This window comes from Tachyglossus aculeatus, chromosome 3, assembly GCF_015852505.1.
Source record: "Tachyglossus aculeatus isolate mTacAcu1 chromosome 3, mTacAcu1.pri, whole genome shotgun sequence".
NCBI lineage: Eukaryota > Metazoa > Chordata > Mammalia > Monotremata > Tachyglossidae > Tachyglossus > Tachyglossus aculeatus.
Window position 1 is genome coordinate 68,897,652 of NC_052068.1, and position 22,935 is coordinate 68,920,586.

Below are 22,935 nucleotides of genomic sequence, written 5' to 3' on the forward strand. Positions count from 1 at the left end.
ACTGCCTTGGGTGGCACCAGATGTAGGCGCTTCATATTAGCTGATACAGAAAGGAAGCAGAGCCCAATTTTCCACTTTCTTGACTAAAGCTCTAATATCCTGCTGGCCTGCACTTGATCCAAAAGCAAGGAAGCAAAAAACCAGGGAAGTTCTTTAAAGACAAGGAACACTGGAATCTTCTTAGCATTCTTTTCCTCCCCGAAACTTGCTCACACAATTAGAGAGAACAATCAGGTGTGCTGTAACATCCCTACCTTGGCAGGAAAGAAAGTACATAAGATTAATTGGGCACCTCCAGGGTCTGCCACAGAAGAGCATATTATGAAACAAATATGTAAGGGTGAAAAATGGAAAGTAATTAACCTTTTGGACTCATCTGTCTCTCTTTTTATGATTTTTTTGCTGTTGTAGCCAGGTGTCTAGTGTGTCTCAGGGGAACGCCGGAGTCCACTTGACTTGCAGCATCAATCAAATCCTTTGGTTCCACCATCATCCTGGCAGTCATTTTCCCTTCATCTAAGGATTGGTGTATCTCAGCACATATGCTCCTACCTCACTCCATCCCTTTCCCAACTCCATCTATAGCTGACATGGACAAAGGAACTGTTGTTCACTCAACCATGCAGACAGGCAATCTCCCAGAGGGTATTCTTCTTGCCTCAGTTTCTCCTCTCCTAAATGGATTTAGTATTACTGCTGCACGGGGAAGGAAGGAGGAATTACAGTAGAGAAAGAGCTTTAGGACTTCTTAGAAGAAAGGTCCATGAATCCCAAGACAAAGGCTCTTGTCCTAGTAAAGGGAAAAGTTAAAGGGAACTGAAGGGCCCAAACAGCCCTTGTATTATTTTCTTGCCCTCAGCAGAACCAGATAAAGTACTTCCTGCCACTCAGTGGAAGAAGTTCTCCTGAGTCCAGTCCATTCTGCTGCATCTTCCGTTAATATGCTCGATGCAATTAGCTCAGAGCTGATCATGTGAAAGCCATTGCCCCCTCCCCACAGCACAGCACCTGATTCGAGTCAGCCATCAGCTGACTCCCACAAGTATGCCATAGTGCAGTGCTAAGTGCTTAGTACAGTCCTTTGCACACAGTAAGCACTCAATAAAAATGATTGAATGAATTACCAGAGGTCTCTGCCCGAGAAATTAGGCAGGTGGCTCAGAGGAATTAAACAAGGTTTGCTCGTCGTCTGGCAGAATTTCTCAAGATGACGAGCCTAGAGGGGGCCGGGGGAAAGGTTGGGGTTCTGGTGGTAGGTGGGGACTTTGTTAGAGGCTCAGACAGCAGTCTTAAGGAAGGGGAGGCAGTGGAAGCCCACATGGGATCACTAAAAGGCCAACAAGGACTGGCAACCATTTTGGCAATTCCAACAACACCGTAACGATGATGGTGCAGAGCACTGTACTAACTCCACCCACTTTCACCTCCTCCCTTCCCATAATCTGTCCAGAGAGGTCAGGAGGGTTGTGGCAGGGGAATCTCCTGCCTGCAACAGGAGACTATAAGACTGAAAGAGAAGGCTGCCAAAATAAAGGTTTATTTCCCATCTGGAAAAATGGAATTATTACCACAACACCTCTTAGGGAGGATGATTCCTCTGGCATACATACTAAGAGAGGACTCGCTGATGTCTGAATAGCAGACTGTCTCCTAGAATCCGAGAGCTGCTCCCATCCTATCCAACTTTCTCCTGCATTTAACTCAGCAGGCACTGCAACGTAATCCTCGAAATCAATCAATCAATCGCATTTATTGAGCGCTTACTGTGTGCAGAGTACTGTACTAAGTGCTTGGGAAGTACAAGTTGGCAACATATAGAGACAGTCCCTACCCAACTGTGGGCTCACAGTCTAAAAACCAAGATAATCACTGTCCGTAATGTCCTGTGTTTTTCCCAAACCCCACACTTGACCTGGGGCTGATCCTAGGCCCAGGAAGGAGAAAGGACTACTGAGAGCTAGATCCCTCCCCACCCCCACCCCACTACTCCCAACTCAGGACAAGGGAAAAGTTGGTCTTCCGGATCTCTGCAGAGAAAACACAATGGATTGTTCCAGGAAATCTTTGCAGATTTGGTCTGAGGCAGGTGCCTCAAATCATTACACATTTAAAACCTAGAAGCACTTAATCACTAGAAACTCAGTCCCTCCTTCAATACAAATTAATCACCAGTGCAGTGAGCACTCTGGGAATGAGCTAGGCACTCTGGAAGCTGCATTAACTTTCTCATGCCAGCAGGACACCATTTAGCGAGAGGCTCCTTACATGCACTGGACGGTTCACTAGGGACTTAGAAAGTTCCTCCAACTTACAAAACAGATCTGTGTACTACCAGGGCATAGTAGATCCCTTTGGAGAACATTATATATTAGGAGAATGCAATACAAATGGTTTTCTATGTATGTGTACTTATTCAGAGGTATGTTTAAATGGCTGTCTGTAGCAGGGCATCTATATACAAAACATCCACTTTCGATTACATGACTATATCCCTGTCTTCTTCATTCCCGTGCAGCCATTTTTTTGTATGGTATTTACTAAGTGTTTACTATTTGTCAAGAACTGTTCTAAACTGAGAAGATACAAGTTTATCGGATTGAACCTAGTCACTGTCCCACGTGGGGCTCACAGTCTAGGTTGGAGGGAGGAGCATTTAATCCCCATTTTACAGATGAGGCAACTGAAGCACAGAAAAGTTAAGTGACTTGACTAAGGTCACACAGAAAGCAATTGTCAGAGCCTGGATTAGAACCCAAGTCCTCTCAGACTCCCAAGCCCACACTCTTTCCACTAGGCCATGCCATATTTCACTGTTTAAGATTACTTCCATTTTGTAGAAAATTGGGAGGCCATGGGTCTGCCACCCTTTCAGACACTTCAAAGATGAATTTGGGGCTTTAGGGGTGGGAGGAGCAATGACTACTGGGAGGCCCAGAGTTATGTATACATTCAAGTTTCCATATTGGGTGTTCTCTCCACCTGCACAGAGTAGATATTTGGGCATCTAGAGAGTTAAATGCCCATTTCATGGGAGTTAGGCCTATCTCTGACAAAGTAACTTTCAGGGTCTTGGACTTCAACTGGGAGAGGCAAGTGTGCAATTGAGGGGAGGGTCATGCAACCCTGAAAACCAGCACCATCTGATAAGGACACCGGAACAGTCAAGCAGAGGGGTCAGTCACATTGCAGTCCATCTAAGGAAGGGATTTACCACAGGATACTCTTCTGCTGGGTATGCCCTGCCTAGCTTTTCCCCCTGGCCACTGAGGCATTCACCTCAGCATGGTGGAGTGTGGCTCCAGCAGCTGCTGGTTACCACCACGCAGTCTGGAGCTCCTTCCCACTGGGATTCTGGTGCTCCAAGGCCATGTCTTGGAAGCAACGTGTTTCACTGGAAAGAGCACGGGCTTGGGAATTAGAGGTCAGGGGTTCTGATCCCAGCTCCACCACTTGTTAGCTGTGTGATTTTGGGCAAGTCGCTTAACTTCTCTGTGCCTCAGTTACCTATCTGTAAAATGGGGATTAAGACTGTAAGCCCCATGTGGGACAACCTGATCACCTTATATCCCCCCCAGAGCTTAGGACAGTGCTTCCCACATAGTAGACACTTAAATACCATCATCATCATCACCAAGGCCTTTTTAAAAATAAATAACAGTATTTGTAAAGCATTTACTATTCATTCATTCAACTATATTTATCTAGCGCTTACTGTGTGCAGAACACTGTACTAAGCACTTGGGAAGTACAAGTTGGCAACATATAGAGATGGTCCCTACCCAACAACAGGCTCACAGTCTAGAAGATGAGACTGGGGACAGGCAGTACTGTTTGAAGAGGGTTGCCTCTGGCTGGGACCTTGTGGAGCAGCAACTGCAGATTCCAAGGGCATCCTAGGGTGAAGGTGGCAACATCCAGGATGCCAGTCACTGTACTAAGCACTGGGGTAGATACAAGCTAATCTGGTAGGACACAAGTCTTAATCCCTATTTTACAGATAATACAACTGAGGCACTGAGAAGTTAAGTGACTTGCCAAGGTCACCCAGCAGACCAATGGCAGAGCTGGGATTGGAACCCAGGTTCTCTGATATCCAGGCCCATGCTCTTTCCACTAAGTCATGCTGTTTCCCTCTCCTCTCCTCCCTCCCGGCATCACTGATGATGGAGAATCCCCATCTGGGAGAAGTAGGAGGGTGAAATATCCTGCAATAACAGTTAGGACAGTGGGAAGGATCTGACTGTAGAGTGGGTACAGCCCTGCGGTGAGCAGAGAGGGAAGGAACCCGAGGATTGTTTCTTCCTAGTGGGGATGTCCCATTGATTCTCCTGCTGTTGTTCTTGGTACTGGAGAGTTCTTGAGGGTGGTTTTTAACAACCTGATTGATCATTTAGTTCCCAGTGAGTCTATATGTCTCCCAACCTTTCAGATCATGAGGCTCCCCTCTGAACCAGGAAGACCTTTTCAGATTCGCTATTCTGGTTCCTTTCCATAGTGATAGTTCAATGTTCAGTGCAAACTTCGTGTTTAACTGATGTCAGAAACGAATGAAAATAACAATCCTAAGAAATATCCAAACTACAGAAGTCTTGGCCTCAACTTTCAATGAGGTCAGAGTCCTGGACCTAAATACACGCCTGCCAAGGCTAGCACAAAAGGAAGAAGAAAGGGGGTACTTAGGCCCCATAGGGGTTCTTTCCTCAATCCGGAAGCCCTGAAAGAATGTCCCCGGGGTTCAGCTGTTGGCTGACTACCCTGTGAGATATGGCTAGGACCACGATGATCTAAGTGGGAGGCATGACACTTTAGCAAACTGGCCACTTGTTTCACCCATCAGACGCTGCAATTATCAACTTTGAGCTTCTAGAAAACCACAGGGCTTGAACTGCAACACAATACAATTTGTTTACAGGAGGAGGGCAAGAAAAAATAACGCTTCTTTCCCGGTCATCCCAATTCCTCCACTCCACTCCTCTTCCAAGTGCCCCGCTATCTCCCCGATATATTAATAGCCACCCCAATGTACCCAGCCCTCACCCCAAATGCCCCCAATCACTTAATCCTCCCCAACATCCCCCTCACTACCCCTCCACACCATCCATGAGGCATGGACCTTTACAGCTACTGTTAAGTTGAGAAGCAGTGTGGCCTAGTGGATAGACCAAGGGCCTGGAGTCAAAAGACCTGGCTTCTAATCCTGGCTCTGCCACTTTTCTGCTGTGTGACCTTGGGCAACTCACTTAACTACTCTGTCCCTCAATTACTTCATCTGTAAAGTGGCTATTAATACCATAAGCCCTATGTGGGACATAGAATTTGTCCAACCTGACTAGTTTGTAGCTACTCCAGTGGTTAGTATGGTGCCTGGGCACATATATGCTTAACAGATACCATTAAAAAAAAGTTCCATTGACCTGAGATGCTCAAACATATCTTTTGATCCCAAAATGATAGAACTGATCAGGTTGTATCTAACGGCCCCTTATTGACCATCACCTCAGGGCTAGCAGGACTCCAGAATCAGTGCATTTCCTACAATCTCTCTGATGCCATTAGGCTTGCAGACTCAGCCAGAAGCTTGAATCCCAGTGTCAAAATACAGTTCTTGTCCTCTGGGAACTTCTTCCAGCTCAACAGACTGCAGATATATAGACACACACATACACACCCGCACTCATCCTGTCTGATTAGTGAATTACATTTTCAATTACCAATGGATAGCTTTATCAGTCAAAACAGCCTACTAATCAAGCTTTGCTTCGCTGAAGCACCCTGGAATTTGGAGGATAAATTTGTCAAAGAGAGGAGCCTACAAATTTAGCATATCAAAGCCAGATGGAGCAATGGTAGGCATCAACAGGGCTGGATTCTTCCCCCTTAAGAGACTTGAGGAACTTCCATATAGATATTCCAGCCCTCACATGGATGAGTCAGAGCCCAGTTTGTCGTCAGTGCTTTGAGAAATAAAACTAAATGGGAAAGATATTAAAGACAGAAGCTTGGTCTAATATATGGGAGCTGGGGGAAGAGAATTAAAGAGTACTCTGTTACTTTCAAGCTTGGGAAAGGCAGCAGAGCAGGATTTTAAAAAACATGAGGCACCCTGCCTTAGCATTTTGAAAAGTTTGTTCAAGACGGTTCAAACCCACTGCTTTTCAAGCTTGGTGGGAAAAGAAAGAGCAGTTTCTAGAGGCAACCAGCTCAGCAGCAGAGAAGTGAAACACAGTCAACCCAGCCCATAACTAGGGAATGACAAAGAGACTCAACTCTGGGAATGCAAACAACATTTCTTAATGCAGTGAGCAAGTTTAACAGCCCCCACAACCCAAGATCATCTCAAGAAAAAACAAGTTGCAACTGCAGCAGTGAAGATTGAAATCAACCCATCAACTTGCAAACAAGAAGCTTCCTCTGCCTTCTCCTCCCATGCCTCTCCTTTGCTTGGAAGCGGGGGGGTGACCTAAAAGACCTTTGGAAATCTCTTTGCTATGGTTCCAGTAGGAATATCAATCTAGTTCCCCTCATTGTCCATTAAACACTCTTCCTTCTCTCTATCAATCAGTTGTCGTCATAAAATCCTTACCTATAGGATCACTGGGAAGGACTCAGTTCTCCAGTGAAATTCCCTTCCTCCTCTCCCCGTGACAAAGACCAGCCTTCCTGCTGGGGGACCCACTGCTCTGATTCTCATTATGCCAAAACAGGCAAGGAGCCCCAGGGTCTCAGGAAAGTGACTCACAATCTACCAGAAAATCAGGTCCCTCAGTGATCAGCAATTCATGCTCCCAACCACCCCCAATAAGGCCTAAAAGCTAAGCCTCTTGAGGCCTGGCTGGGAACCGGTCAGTGAAAGTGAGGTCCATAAACCAGGAGTCATCGTGCTCTGAATTGTACTTTCTGAGCGCTTAGTACAGTGCTCTGCACACAGTAAGCGCTCAATAAATATGATTGAATAACTGCTGGGAAAGAGTCCCTGGAAAGCGTGTCTCCATGGGGACAGGCAAGAGCTAACTTCCCCCTCCCCTCTGTCTCCCAAGCCACCGAATTCCTAGCTTCTCCGGGGTGGGTTGGAGGCCTTAGGGATTCAGAGAAGCAGAGCCAACCTTTCCTTATAATCATAATTATTATTATTATGTACTTCAGCACTTACTATGCGGCTCAGTGGAAAGAGCCCGGGCTTTGGAGTCAGAGGTCATGGGTTCGAATCTCAGCTCTGCCAATTGTCAGCTGTGTGACTTTGGGCAAGTCACTTAACTTCTCTGTGCCTCAGTTACCTCATCTGTAAAATGGGGATGAAGACTGTGAGCCCCCCATGGGACAACCTTGTAACCTCCCCAGCACTTAGAACAGTGCTTTGCACATAGTAAGTGCTTAATAAATGCCATCATTATTATTATTATTATTATAAGCACTGGGGTAGATACAAATTAATCAGGTTGGACACAGTCCCTCACAGTCTCAATCCCCATTTACTTTACAAGGTAACTGAGGCATAGAGAAGTAAAGTGACTTGCCCAAGGTCACGAAGCAGACAAGTCACAGAGCTGGCATTAGAACCCAGGTCCGTGTTCTTTCCACTGTTCCATGTTTTTTCCCTAGTTGCTTAATGCACAGATGCCTAGGAGGGGTGCAGTACAGTGCTCTACACAGCAGGTGATCAGTATACTGCTCCCTAAGGTTGTGAGCTCCTTGAGTACAGGGTTTATGTCTTCTACCCTGTGTGGGACAGTGACTGAGTTAAATCTGATTATTTAATGCAATATGTCATGCATTAAACACATAATACTCCCATAATTACTATTCTAACACAGTTGTACTCTCCCAAGTACAGAGTACAGTACTCTGTACATAGTAAGGATTCAAATATAATTCACCTGCATGTATTAGACCCTTAGTAAAGTGATCTGCTCCTAGTAGGTAATCAGTACAGCTCTCTATGTAGATTAATCTATCAATTGTATATATTGAGCACTTACTTTGTGCAGAACACTGTACTAAGCACCTGGGAGAGTATGACATAGAGTTGGTAGACACATTTCTTACCCTCAATGAGCTTACAGTCCAAAGAGGAATGCAGACATTAGTAGATATAAATTATAGATTTGTACCTAAATGCTGTGGGACTAAGGGAGGGGTGAATAAAGAGTAAAAATCCAAATGCAAGGGTGACAGAAGAGGGTGGGAGAAAAGGAAACGAGAACTTAGTCAGAAGGGCTCTTGGAGCAGATGTGCTTTAATAAGGCACATTAACATGTGCTTAATTAAGATTAAAAATGCAGTACAGTTGCTCTGGACACAGCAGAAATGCAGTTAGTGCTCTGCATCACAGAAGAGCACTTGGCTCCACTGCGACCACCTCTCGTGGTCTGCAACAACCTCCTTTCTGTCAAACCCAACAGTCTCTACTTGGTCCTAATTCTCCTCAATTGCTCAGGTGCCTTCACCACTGTAGACCACCACCTTCTCCTAGAAAAATGATTTACCCTTGGGTTTTCTGACAGTTCTCTCCCGATTCTCATCCTATTTCTCCAGCTGATATTTCTCAGTCTCTTTCACTGGCTCTCCCTCTGCCTCCCACTCCATAACTCTAGGTATCCTTCAAGGCTTCTTTCTGGGTCCCCTTCTCAATCTACACTCACTCCCTTGGGGAGCTTATCTACTCCGAGAGTTTCAACTTCTACCTCTTTGAAAGATGAACGTGGGATTTAATTTTGTTTCATTATCATCATCAAGAGCACTGGTTGAGAGCTTTCTGTGTGCAGAAAAGCAGCATGCCCCAGTTCATTCATTCATTCAATCGTATTTATTGAGCACTTACCGTGTGCAAAGCACTGTACTAAGCACTTGGGAAGTACAAGTCGGCAACAAATAGAGACGGTCCCTACCTGACAACGGGCTCACAGTCTAGAAGGGGAAGACAGACAACAAAACACAAAAAACAAAACACGCAAGAGCATGGGCTTGGGAGCCAGAGGATGTGGGTTCTAATCATGTCTCCTCCACTTCTCTGCTGTGTGACTGTGGACAAGTCACTTCACTTCTCTGGGCCTCAGTTACCTCATCTGTAGAATGGGGATTAAGACTGTGAGCCCCATGAGGGACAGGGACTGTGTCCAACCTGATTACCTTGTATCTACCATAGTGCTTAGAACAATGCTTGGGACATTTCAACTCCTCACTACTGGCTTCAAAGCATTCCATCACCTCGCCCCCTCCTACCTCACCTCCCTTCTCTCCTTCTATAGCCCAGCCCACACACTCCACTCCTCTGCCGCTTACCTCCTCACTGGGCCTTGCTCTTGCCTGTCCCGCCGTCAGCCCCTGGCCCATGTCCTACCTCTGGCCTGGAATGCCCTCCCTCCTCACATCCACCAAACTTGCACATTTCCTCCCTTCAAGCTCTATTGAAAGCTCATCTCCACCAAGAGGTCTTCCCAGACTGAGCCCCCTTTTCCTCTGCCCCTCCTCCATTCCCCATTGCCCTCCCTCTGCTCTACCCCCTCCACAACCCACAGCACTTGTGTATATATGCACATATTTCTTATTCTATTTATTTTATTAATGATGTGTATATATATCTATAATTATATTTATTTACAAGGATGCTATTGATGCCTGTCTGCCTGTTTTGTTGTCTGTCTTCCCCCTTCTAAACTGTGAACCCGTTGTTAGGTAGGGATTGTCTGCATTTGTTGTCGAATTGTACTTTCCAAGTGCTTAGTACAGTGCTCTGCACACAGTAAATGCTCAAATACGACAATGAATGACATAGTAAGTGCTTAAATACCATAATTATGATTATTATTACTGAACTCCTACCATGTAAAGAGTGATGTACTGGTTGAGAACATTCCTGGACCAACCTGTGGGAAACATACATTAGGAGTAGTAGAAACTAAGTAAGAATAAAAGTACTAATAGCAATGATAATAATATTTATTAAGCACTCGAGTGCCTAGTAATGTACTAAGTGCTGGTGTAGATACAAAATAATCAGGTCAGACACAATCTGTGCCCAAGGGGCTCGCAATCTAAGTACGAGAAAGAACATGTATTTTAGCCCCATTTCACTGATGAGAAAATTGCAGTGCAGAGAAGTGACTTGCCCAAGGTCACACAGAAAGTAGTTGTAAAGGTATTCATTGAGTGCCAACTGGCTAAAATGCACTGTATTAAGCACTTGGGAAAGTACAGCAGAAGCAGGGGGTGTATAGCCTACCTGCTTTCCCAGTACTTATATAGTGCTCTGCACACTGTAAGCACTTAATAAACATTACCGCCTGTACTAGGAGTACAAGCTACACCCTATGCCCTCAAGAAGTTTATAATTGAATGTGGAAGATAAGAGGAACCAAGCTGTCAGTTGTACAATAGACTGTGAGCCCGTTGTTGGGTAGGGACAGTCTCTATATGTTGCCAACTTGTACTTATCAAGCACTTAGTACAGTGTTCTGCACACAATAAGCACTCAATAAATATGATTGAATGAATGAACAAGGGGAGCTATACAAATAGAGATAATTACTTGTGTAAACACCACCCAAAAAAAAAAAAAACCCCACAGACAGAAGTGGAAGATGACCCAAATAACCTAATCATCCAAGTGAGGTTGAATCAGGGAAAATTTCTTTGAAGAGGTGGTTCTTTAGGAGGATTTTGAAGGCAAGTTTGGCAGATTTGAGGGAGCAGGAGGAAGACTTAGAGCAATGCTCTGCATGCAGTAGTGGCTCGATTGAGATCCTTGGACTGATCAAGAAGAGGGGGTGAGCAGGGGGCTAGATGTGGGCAAATTGCAAGGGAGGGAAAGTTAAGAGGTCAGCTTGGGAGGAGCAAAGAGCATAAGCTGGTCATGACATGCTCATCTCAGGCTGGTGCAAATAATTTTTTTCTTTAACCTGCCAAATTTTGAAAATGCAGGAAAAGCCCATGAGAAGCCACCCTTTGCATTTAGCTCAACAAGGCAGGTTGGCAGCTCTTTAAAAAAGCTGATGTATAAGGCTTGGTGAAGAGGAAAATTGGCAGAGAAGAGGAGGAGGAGGTTAAAAGATAAATATGAGTACTCAAAGCACTCCTGCTTTTCATTTTTTTATATTTAACACTGCATTCCTGCATGGCCATTTCTGCCCTTAACCACGGTGAAGACCTAGTTTTACTTACTGCTCAATCTGGGGAGCTTTGCTTAGACCTTCCAAGTTGCACTGTGTCCAGCCAAGCTGCCCATGGCATGTCCCCTTGGCTCAGCAGGCCATGGGCAATGCCCAGCATGAGCCAGATTGACAATGGAACAACCCCTTCAGCAAGCCAGCAATGGGGACACAAAGTTGGTGAACATGCCTGCTGTGACCCATTTCTGGAAAGAAGTCACTGCCTCTTACCGGAAGAGAAAACCCTGTGTGTTCTCAGACTGGAAGCCCCAGAGGATCTCCTGTCTCTCCCCACACTAGTCCATACTTACCACTGCTGCATAGATTATTTTTCAACCAAAAAAAAAAAAATTCAGTCCATGTCTCCCCATTCCTCAAGAACCTCCAATGGCTGCCCATCCACCTCCATATCAAACAGAAACTCATTACCATTGGCTTTAAAACAATCAGCTTGCCCCATCCTACCTCACTTATCTCCTACTACAGCCCAGCCCGCACACTCCACTCCCCTAGCTCCAGCTTATTCACTGTGTCCCTATGTCACCACCACCCCCTTTCCCACATTCTCCCCTTAGCCTGGAACTCCCTCCCCATCCATAAATGCCAGACCACCACTCTCTCCACCTTCAAAGCATTATTAAAGTCATATCTCCTTCAAAAGTCCTTCTTTGATTAAGCCTTCTTTCCCCTGGCTTGTTATAATAATAATAATAATAATAATAATGGTATTTGGTTAGTGCTTACAATATGCCAGACACTGTTCATCCATTCAATCGTATTTATTGAGAGCTGTGTGCAGAGCACTGTACTAAGTGCTTACTAAGCACTGTTCTAAGTGCTGGGGCAGATACAATGTTCTCAGGGTGGACCCAATCCCTGTCCCACGCTGGGGCTCACAGTTCCCTCCCCATTTTACAGATGAGGGAATTGAGGCACAGAGAAATCAAGTGACTTACCCATGGTCACACAGCAGACAAGTGGCAGAGGCAGGATTAGAATCCAGGTGCTTTTGGCTCCCAGGCCTGGGCTCTATCCATTACACTACACTGCTTCTCCCTTCTGCTTCATCTCTACACTTGGATCTATGACCTTTGGACATTTCACATTTGCCCCACCCTCAACCTCACAGCACTCATGTACATATCTTTAAATTATATATTATACATTATTCATATTAATGTCTGTTCCCCCCTCTCGACTGTAAACTCGTTATGGGCAGGGGACAGGTCTGCTAATTTTGTTGGATTGTACTTTCACAAATGCTTAAGTCAATGCTCTACACATAGTATGAGCTCAATGAATACCACTGACTGATTGATTGATTTCCTGAACTTCCCAGGGAACCTATCTCCATGTCAAGTCTGATCCAGCACGTCATTCCACCTCAGCCTTGAAACAGCCCTAAAAGGCCTCAGACGGAGAAGCAGTGGAGCAGAGGCCTTGACAGAACTGGATCGAGGGCTTCCAGAGGGACTTTTTCCATGATAAACTTACAGGTCTGATACCTTGAACTGGGGAGGCTCTCTTCAAGGCAGACATGGTATTTCCTCAAGGGGTTCTGGGATTCGAGTAGAGATTGAGCTGAGCCAAATCCAGAAATGTAGAGTAGGAGCCAGGGCTTTAGAGCCATAGGTACAACCAGAACACATCTGTAAATGGGTGGAGTCATGCTGATCATTTTTCAATTGATCAATTTTTCAGCATTAAAGGGAAGGGAAGCTGATTGCTAAGCTAAAACCGTAAGCTAGTAAAGGTAGAGGAGAAATATGGACAAGTGACCCCGTTTCTCTTGACATCAGTATGACATTCTCATATTGTTCTAGTTAGATTTATCATTATCCTCATCTTTTATGTTGTTGTCATGTTATGTCCATCACCATGCCTCCCCCTACATTTCTTCTTAATTTGGGGCAAGGGGAAACGAAGGTGGAGAGGGGTTAAGCAACTTATCCAGGGTCACATAGCAAGGAGAAACTAAATATCAGAAAAGTTAAGGAACCTGTCCAAGGTCACACAGAATATCAATTATAGAGCTGGAAATAGAACCGAAGAGTCTTAACCACTCTATCCTCCACACTTCCTGCTTTGCTTCCCCCACAAAGATCAAGATTATTTTCACCACCGCTGGAGGTACTGCAGAATACGTCATATGTGTTCTCCTCATATTTCCCTCCTTTGAGTAAACGAAAACCTAGAGAGAGAAACAAAGACTGTGCCTGAGAACAGAGAGAAATCTAAGGGAATTTTCCCCTGAGGTTATTGTTATTATCGAGTCATTTTCCGTTCATAGTGACTCTATGGATATATTTTCTCCAGAACGCCCTGTCTTCTACCATAATCTTTAACCTTTCTAATGATTCTTCCCTGAGGCTATGCGTACTAAAATTGTGAGAATCAGCCACTGTCCCTCCTTCTGACTGACAAACTCACTAGAAATTACAGAGTTCCCTCAGTGGGGTTTTGTCAGCCCAAAGCACCTGCAGAGCCCCCAAGGAAGTCATTACAGCATTGATGGGGTGGGTTTTCTGCCACCCACTGAATTTGAGGGCTGGGGAAAAAGCTCTGAGTTTTCCAGGGTCCAACGGGGACATCATCATGAATCAGAGGCTGGGAGCTGGTGATTCTATATATGTCCAAGCTGTTTTGCTTGTATCCACCCTAGCACTTAGAACAGTGCCTGGCACGTAGTAAGCGCTTAACTATCATAATAATCATTATTATTATTATTCTCTGTATGACTGAGTCCTTGGATCAGCAGAGCTCTGTCTAGATCACTTAGGTACTGGAAAAGCCCCTCCTTATCTTCACTACTCTCCCACTATAACCCAGTTTGCACATTTCACTCCTCTAATGCCAATCTACTCACTGTGCCCCCTTATCTCTCCTGCCATCGACCCATTGCCTGGACCTCTGTGCCCCTTCATAACTGGCAGGCCTCCTTCACCTTCAAAGCCCTACCCCAAAAAAAAAAAAATTAACATGCACTTCAGGAAGCCTTCTCTGACTAATCTCTCCATTTACCACACTACTGCATCACCTATGCATTTGAATCCTCAACCCCAGCACAATTATATGCATATCTTTAAAATGTGCTGTTTCCCTTCTTGTAATTTTAGATTCTGTCTCCCCTGCTAAATTGAGAAGTTCTTAAGGGCGGGGGTCATATCTAAAATTATTGTGCACTCCCCAGCACTTAGTCCAGTGTTCTGCATGGAGTCAATGTTCAATAACTACCACTGATTGAGGATCTAAAGGGTTAGAGTTCTGAGGGGACTGACTCTGGAACCATTTTAAATGTGGTTTTCAACAGTGGGCAGATTCTGAAGCACCACCAGAGAAGTCAGTCCCCCTCTCTAGCGAAGGACTAACATCTTAGTTGTGGGCCGGGAACATCACTATTGTTGTACTGTACTTTCCCAAGTGCTCAGTACAGTGCTCTGCACACAGTAAGTGCTCAATAAATGTGGTTGAATGACAATCTGAAGGCTTAAGGGAACAGTGGGACCCAGCAGTGACTGGAAAAGGTAAAGAGAGCAATCTGCTCCTTCCTTATCTGCTCCTCCTTTCAACAAAAAAACTAGATAATAGTCAAACGGCCTCACACCAACTCCTCTCATTGCAGGAGATGGGTAAAACAGAGGCTCAAAGGGGACTGAAAAAAGAACGAGCCACTTGTACCCTCCATGCCCAATGACCCGTTACTATGACTGATCTGGGTCCTCCCTTGCCTGCTTGTTTCTCTGTTCTTTGGTTGCTGAGGAGATGCAAAATTATCAGGGATTTCTTGCTGTGACGGGCTGAAGCCCACATAGCATGAAAAGCCCAGTGCTGGGATGGGACGGGACACAGCTAGGAAAGGTAACATCACCATGGCAATTCCCTTCTGCAGGATACAGGATCCTGGATCAACCACCCAGAGCAGTGACAGGAGAGTCTGCATGCTTCCAGACTCACAGGGTCTCAGACATCTCCCTGCTGGCTCTCCAGAGGGAGAGAGAGGAAGAAGAGAGAGGGGTTTGGGCCAGTCCTCAGTCTGCCAAAGACTACAAAGCTCCAGCTTCTCTCATTCCTTGTGGGCAGGGAACATCATCATCATCAATCGTATTTATTGAGCGCTTACTATGTGCAGAGCACTGTACTAAGCGCTTGGGAAGTACAAATTGGCAACATATAGAGACAGTCCCTACCCAACAGTGGGCTCACAGTCTAAAAGGGGGAGACAGAGAACAAAACCAAACATACTAACAAAATAAAATAAATAGAATAGATATGTACAAATAGAGTAAAAAAATACGTACGAACATATATACATATATACAACATGTCTACCAACTCTGTTGTACAGTACTCTCCCAAATACTTAATACAGTGCTCTGCAAACAGTAGGCATTCGATACAGCGGCTTAATGGAAAGAGCACGGGCTTGGGAGTCAGAAACTGTGGGTTCTAATCCCAGCTCTGCCACTTACCAGCTGTGTGACTTTGGGCAAGTCACTTAACTTCTCTGTGCCTCAGTTACCTCATCTGTATAATGGAGATTAAGACTGTGAGCCCCAAGTGTGACAACCTGACTATCTTGTATCTACCCCAGGGCTTAGAACAGTGCTTGGCACAAAGTAAGCACTTAAATACCATCATTACTATTATTAATGAATACCACTGATTGATAAACACTGAGAGGGGAGCTTCTTGAGGATCTAACCAGCTTGAAGTGGTGAAACCAACCACTGAGAAGCAGCTTGGCCTAGTGGAAAGAACACAGGCTTGGGAGTCTGAGGATGTGGGTTCTAATCTCAGCTCTGCCACATGTCTGCTGTGAAACCTTGTGTAAATTACTTCACTTCTCTGGACCTGTTACCTCATCTACAAAGTGGAGGTTAAGACTGTGAGCCCCATGTAGTTTGGGGACTGTGTCCAGCCTGATTACCTTGTATCTACTGTAGCCCTTAGAGTAGTGTTTGGCACATAGTGAGCACATAAATACCACAATTATTGTTATTATTATTAATAACAATAATAATAATAAACTTCCTTGGCTGAGACTTGGAAGGGAAGAGTCTAGTGCAACAACTCACCATTCCTCAGAAGAGCAAGCCCTCCAGAAAACTGTTTGAAATGGCCCAATGATGACAAATATTGGCTAAGTCTCAGAGAAAGGTGACGGTTGCAAGCCATGCTGAGAAAGGATCAAGAGAGACTGTTTACAGCTACTCAGAAGGAGCAGAGTGTGGATCGATTCCCTCGTACATCGAAGGGGAAAATGGCTTTTCATTAAAAAATGGCCCACCAAACTTGGAAAACAATCTCCTTCAAATAAGATCCTCTGGAGTATAAGCAGTGAAAGTCACCACTCTCAGAGAAGCCCTTATAGACTAGCAGAAAACAAGTCAGCGTGCCTGAGGGACCTGGATGGGAGCCATTTGGTATAATTTCCCCTTGCACCCTCAACAACCATTTCATGAGAACTGGAGAATTGGCATCTGGTGATGCATCAGGCAGCACAATACATACACACTTGCATGCCCATGGATGGGCATATGTGTGATGTGCTTAGGAAGATCTAGGCCTTCCCAGTCTGAGCCCCCTCCTTCCACTCCCCCTCCTCCCCCCCATCCCCCCCGCCTTACCTCCTTCCCTTCCCCACAGCACCTGTATATATGTATATATGTTTGTATGTATTTATTGCTCTATTGTACTTGTACATATCTATTCTATTTATTTTATTTTGTTAATATGTTTTGTTTTGTTCTCTGTCTCCTCCTTCTAGACTGTGAGCCCACTGAGGGACTATCTCTATATGTTGCCAACTTGTACTTAGTAAGTGCTCAATAAATACGATTGATTGACTGATTGATTGTGGCCCTCTGGGCCAATAGCAAGAAGGACAGTGTCTCCTGCTTGTGATGGGAGCAGGAAAGGAGAGCAAGTAGGCCACTGAAGTTTTGAAAGTGTACAGAATGAATAAGAGGCTCAATCCAACCCAATTCCACCCTCTCCACATCACCCAGCTATCTATATGCTCCTTCTCACCCCTCCCTCTACTAGGATCATGTGCATCAGAAGATTTTGCCACTCAAATCAGCCACTGAACCCAAACATGCAGGGACTGGGAAATGGCAGTGGCTAGTCTTGGCCAATCACTACTGGACCCCCTCTAGGGCAGGATGGGGAGTGTGGGCAGCAACTGGGGCAAGGGTGAGCGTGGGCGATAGTTCTTCTGGAGCCTAGGACACACCTGACTGGCAATTCACCAACACTGCCAGAAAGTGAACCAGAAATGGCCCGAGACAAGAACTATGCCTCCTGGCCTTGAGGGAGGTCTGTGGGGACTGGGGAAGACCAATCTGTAGCCACTTTAAAGATTTGCCCAACCCAAAACCATAACCCCCTCTCAGGGTCACACCTGGAGAGTTTCCAGTACTCTACCAATCTCGACTATAGGAGGAAGAGTCAAGCAGAGGCATACCCATTCCATTCCTAGCTTGGGCAGTGGCTAGCGAGTGGAAGGCAATCGGCTACAAATCAAAACTCACCTGCGCTGTGCAGCAGATGCGTGGGAAAGAGTTGAGGGTGGAGACTCAAGTTGACTGCGTGGAAAGAGGCAATGGTAAACCACTTCCATATTTTTACCAGGAAAATTCTATGGACACATTACCCAAACTATGGCAGATGAAGGTGGGGCATTCTGGGAGAGATGTGTCCATGGAGTCTCTATGGATCAGAGGTGACTCAACAGCATAAGACAAGAACCGTAACTCCAGCTTAAGTCAGAATAGGCAAAAATGTAGTAACAGGTGAGAGCCCCAGAAGCTGCTGCTAACACTTACTTAACACTAGCTTGATGTGCTTGTCAGGAGGGATATGTAGAAAATAAGGGGCGCTATTGTTTATATGCTGCCCAGAGTCCCGACCTGGCATTTCCAATCCTGTCCCCAAAATGGGAAAGAGGTTGGGAAGCAGAAGCCCACTTACAGCCAGCAACCCCAGCCAGGTCCCCACTACCAATACCCAGGTGGACTGCAAAGACAAGGGGCAGTGGGAAGTACTGGGGTAACAGTGTAGAAATGAGGGGGCACACTTCCTCCTCTAATGCCCACCTACTCACTGTACCTCGAGCTAACCTATCTCACCACTGATCCCTCGCCTATGTCCCACTCTATCCTGGAACTCCTTTCCCCTTCATATCCAACAATCACTCTCCCCACCTTCAAGGCCTTATTAAAAAGCACGCCTCCTCCAAGAAGCCTTCCCCAAGTCCTCATTCATTCATTCATTCAATTGTATTTATGGAGTGCTTACTATGTGCAGAGCACTGTACTAAGTGCTTGGGAAGTACAAGTTGGCAAGATATAGAGATGGTCCCTACCCAACAACGGGCTTACAGTCTAGAAGGGGGAGACAGACAACAAAACAAAACATGTGGACAGGTGTCAAGTTGTCAGAATAAATAGAAGTAAAACTAGATGCATATCATTAACAAAATAAATAGAATAGTAAATAGGTACAAGTAAAATAGAGTAATAAATCTGTACAAACATATATACAGGTGCTGTGGGGAGGGGGAGAGGAAAGAGGGGGCTGAGGTCTGGGAAGGCCTCCTGGAGGAGGTGAGCTCTCAGTAGGGCTTTGAAGGGAGGAAGAGAGCTAGCTTGGCGGATGTGCGAACCATTTCCTCTTCTCCCACTCTCTACTTCATCACTCTTGTACTTGGATTTGCAGTCTTTATTCACCCCCACCCCATAGACCTTATGAACATATCCATAATTTATGTAAATATCTGTCTCACCCTCTACACTATAAGCTACTTGTGGGCAGGGAAGGTACCTACTAATTCTGTTATACTGTCCTCTCCCAAACACTTAGTGGAGTGCTCTGCACACAGTAAGCACTCAAATACAGTTGATTGAATAACAGGCTCCAGACACATGAGCACAGCCAGGCACAGCCCTGTTCGTAAACATCCCTTTGACTAAGCCCTGAGTTGCATTTTTCAGAAGCTAAAGTTGCTTTGCAGCATAGCACATCCTGAAACACCACTCTGACAGCAGCTCCAAAAGGTCTTCAAAGGCATTTCTCAGCTCTGGACCGCAATGTGCCCACCTGTTTTTCTGTTCCCAGTGAAAAGGGAAACATACAACCTAAGCTTGTAACCTGGCTTGGAATTTCAAAAAATAAAATTAAATAAGGCAAAACAATCCTGCATTACCTGCATTAAACAAAAGCATTACAGAAAAGTCTGTGTAAATCAATCATGCCCCCCCCCCCCCACGAAAAAAAATTTCAGCAAATTGTCTATATGTTCATATCCAAGCTCCATTTCTGGAGTTTGTCAGCCTTAGTAGCAAACCTAGGTATGTCATATGATGGAGTCGAATGAATTCCAACATAAATCTGCGGCATACAGGCAATATAGGAATTTCATTTGTGTTGCTGAATTTCATCTGTAAAACATGGCTCAATTCCAAGGGGAAAAGAGCAAATAATTCTGCAGTTTGGGTGTTTTGTTTTTTTTTTGAATCAGTATTTTCTTCTCCTGGAAACAGTGCTTGCTAAGCAACTCAGCTCAACTTGGCCTCAGTTTCCTGTAACAAATAGCATGTAGGTCTGACATTTTTTTCGCCTCCTCCTTCTCCCTAGAAGCAAAGCAAGGGAAAGGGCCAGAGATGCAGATTGAGCCCATATAGGAGATGTGGATCTACTGGATGGGGAGGGGTGGGGGTACACGCACACGCACGCTCCCCCCATCTCCTCCAGTAGTGACTCTTGTCCTCCTGTCCCCTTGGTTTCTCAGATTCCCCATGAGCTGGCACATGCCCTGCCACCCAGCCAGCCATGCTTCCCATCCCCTCCTTACCCACACTCTGCCTTGACAGGTTCCTGGCAATAATCCTCCACAGCCTGGGGTGAAAGTAGAAATTATTTTGTTCCAGAATTCCCCGGCATTTAAGATGCCCGCAGCCTGGCAGCGGGCAGCAGGGTACTTCAGGACAGCGGATGGGCTTTAATGCTTACCTCACAGCCCACCCGATGTCATCATGGCTTGTGACACCTGGCCCAAGGTCCTGCTACCGGCTCCTGTCTCAGGGTCCAGGCCAGGACCAGAACCCTGGAATAGGCACAAACCTCGTGACCCTCTATGTGCTCATTGCCACCATGAACCCCTACAGTGGGTGGGCGGGAAGGCCAGGGGTTCACAGTTGACAGCATCCCCATCCTCCCATTCTCTGAAGCCCACAACTTTGGCTGTTATCTTTAACTCTTCCTTCTGTTGCCTGTTGTTAAATCCTCTCAGTACCACAATTGGCCCCTCCCTCTCCATCACCTCATCCCCTCCTACCTCACCTCCCTTCTCTCCTTCTACAGCCCAGCCTGAGCCCTCCGCTCCTCTGCTGCTAACCTGCTCACTGTGCCTCGTTCTTGCCTGTCCCGCCTTTGACTTCCCACGTCCTCCCCCTGGTCTGGAATGCCCTCCCTCCACACATCTGCCAAGCTAGCTCTCTTCCTCCCTTCAAAGCCCTACTGAGAGCTCACCTCCTCCAGGAGGCCTTCCCAGACTGAGCCCCCTTTTTCCTCTCCTCCTCCCCATCCCCCCAACCCTACCTCCTTCCCCTCCCCACAGCACCTGTATATAAGTTTGTACAGATTTATTACTCTATTTTACTTGTACATATTTACCATTCTATTTATTTTGTTAATATGTTTTGTTTTCTGTCTCCCCCTTCTAGACTGTGAGCCTGTTGTTGGGTAGGGACCGTCTCTATATGCTGCCAGCTTGTACTTCCCAACTGCTTAGTACAATGCTCTGCACACAGTAAGTGCTCAATAAATACGATTGAATGAATGAATAAATGGCTACCAAACTGGTCTAGACACTTGTCACCTCCTGGCTTGGCTACTGCATCAGCCTCCTTAAAAACTACCTGTCGCCAGTCTTTCCTCTCTCCAGTCCATAGTTTACTCTGCTGCCCAGATTCCTTTGTCGGTTTTTTGGTTGTGTCTCACCTCCAATGATCTGTTTGATATCCCCATCTTGAGGGAAGCTTCTTGTGTCGTTTTTGTGGGATCCTGTTACCTAGGCAAGTGTTAGATGCCTAACCCCACCACCAACCCCCACTGAGACGTCTCCTTATGCAAGGGGTGGGGTGAGGTAGATGATCTCTCCCAAACAGCTCCCTTTTTGGTCACCATTACTTAACTAAATATATCAAAGCATCACCCTGTCTTGGTGAGAATGTGAGTCTCTTTCTCTCTCAGCAGGAAGTGGGTAAAAGGAAGCTTAATCTAACAAGGGTACAAAATTCTTAAGTAATTAACAAGCCAATGCCTAGTTTTGCAAGATTGTAAGCTCAGTGTGGGACAAGGACTGTGTCCAACCCGATTTGCAGTGCTGGGCACATACTGCACACTTAACTAACACCACAACACACACAACCTCACTAACCAGCATGGTTTCCCCTCTTACTTTCCAAAGAGATCTCCAACCTTCCCCTGCAGCCTCAGGACCATACTATAAGGATAAAAGAGGAGTTGCAACAACCCTCAAGAGCTTACATTTTCCTCTTTTAAACTTCTTAATAGTCTACTCCCCTGTTTCCAAGTCTTCAGATGATTGGTTCTCCCTTATTATCCAGGTGGGGTTCAACAGATTCATAATTAACCCACCTGGCTTAATTGTTGAGAGGGGGGCTGCAAGTCTTTAAGCCTAATTACCTATCCTGCAACTTCACCCCCACACCCCACTCCTAATTGCATTATCCCAGAGATAGGTAGCTGGTTAAACTAAAATAAACAAACCACTTTTCTTTATATCTAGGATTTAAATGAACTTGTTCATCATGAGTGTAGGTAGTACTTAACCCCTCTCTTCCTCTTTCTCTATTGGGTTGGTGTGGAACTCTTTTCAAAAGTAATTCATCAAGCTCCCAGATATCAACACCTTTCCCGGAAATTTTGTCTCCCATCCCCTATCTCTTTGTATTGGTGTACGACTGCATTTTCTTAAATTTTACACCACACCTCAAAGTTTGGAGGCCCAGGAAGAAAAGGTTTGGGAGAGGCTGAGAAAGCTGATGATGCAAGCTTGGAGGAAACAGCTCTGAAAGATTTGTGGCTAGAAATCCCCGACAACCCACCCCCCCGACCACCTGCTTCAAGGGGATGGGAGGTTCCTCTTCTGCAGAGTCCCAGCCTAACAGGGATGCTGGAAGCTGCCTGTCAACTCGACTCCCCTTCTGTGGCCCTGCCCATACTGACCACCCAATATCCAGGGGAGGAGGATGGGCATCTCTAGGCAAGGGAGGTGAGGATGGGGGTCAGAGAGGAGAGGGACTCAGAGAGACTCTGAGAAGAGGGATTCTGCTGCCAAAGGCAAAGAGAAGTGGGCCGGGGGTCACCCAAGGTTTGGCCCGCCATATAGGGTAACAGTGGCCCAGGGCAGAGAAAGCAGAGCCACAGCAGGTAAGAGACTGCATAGTGATAAAACAAAATTTCTAATTTATCCCATTAGCAAATGCTAAGGTTCATATTTTAACTTTAGGCACTTAGGAGGAATGATCCAATTTCAAGGCACAGCACTATCCATCTTGTTTTCTAGTTTTCTTGTTTTCCCCCTTTTGGGTAGGGACTGTCTTTATATGTTGCCAACTTGTACTTCCCAAGCGCTTAGTACAGTGCTCTGCACACAGTAAGCGCTCAATAAATACGATTGATTGATAGTATAATCAGGACTCTTAGAACTAACATTAGGGGCAAGCAAAACTCAGCATCCGCTAAGAATGGAGTACTGACTCCC

The 22,935-nt window shown here is 45.7% G+C and overlaps 1 protein-coding gene and 1 non-coding gene across 4 annotated transcripts in view; one reads left to right on the plus strand and one right to left on the minus strand.

Annotated features, from left to right (window-relative positions):
- Positions 1-22,935, minus strand: part of GRID1 (glutamate ionotropic receptor delta type subunit 1) — an 876,503-nt gene that overhangs the window by 717,152 nt on the left and 136,416 nt on the right. The gene's annotated exons all lie outside the window — the stretch shown is intronic.
- LOC119926142 lies at positions 17,530-17,667 on the plus strand. The gene has a single exon (XR_005450046.1). It is a non-coding gene; the product is annotated as a small nucleolar RNA SNORA7 (small nucleolar RNA).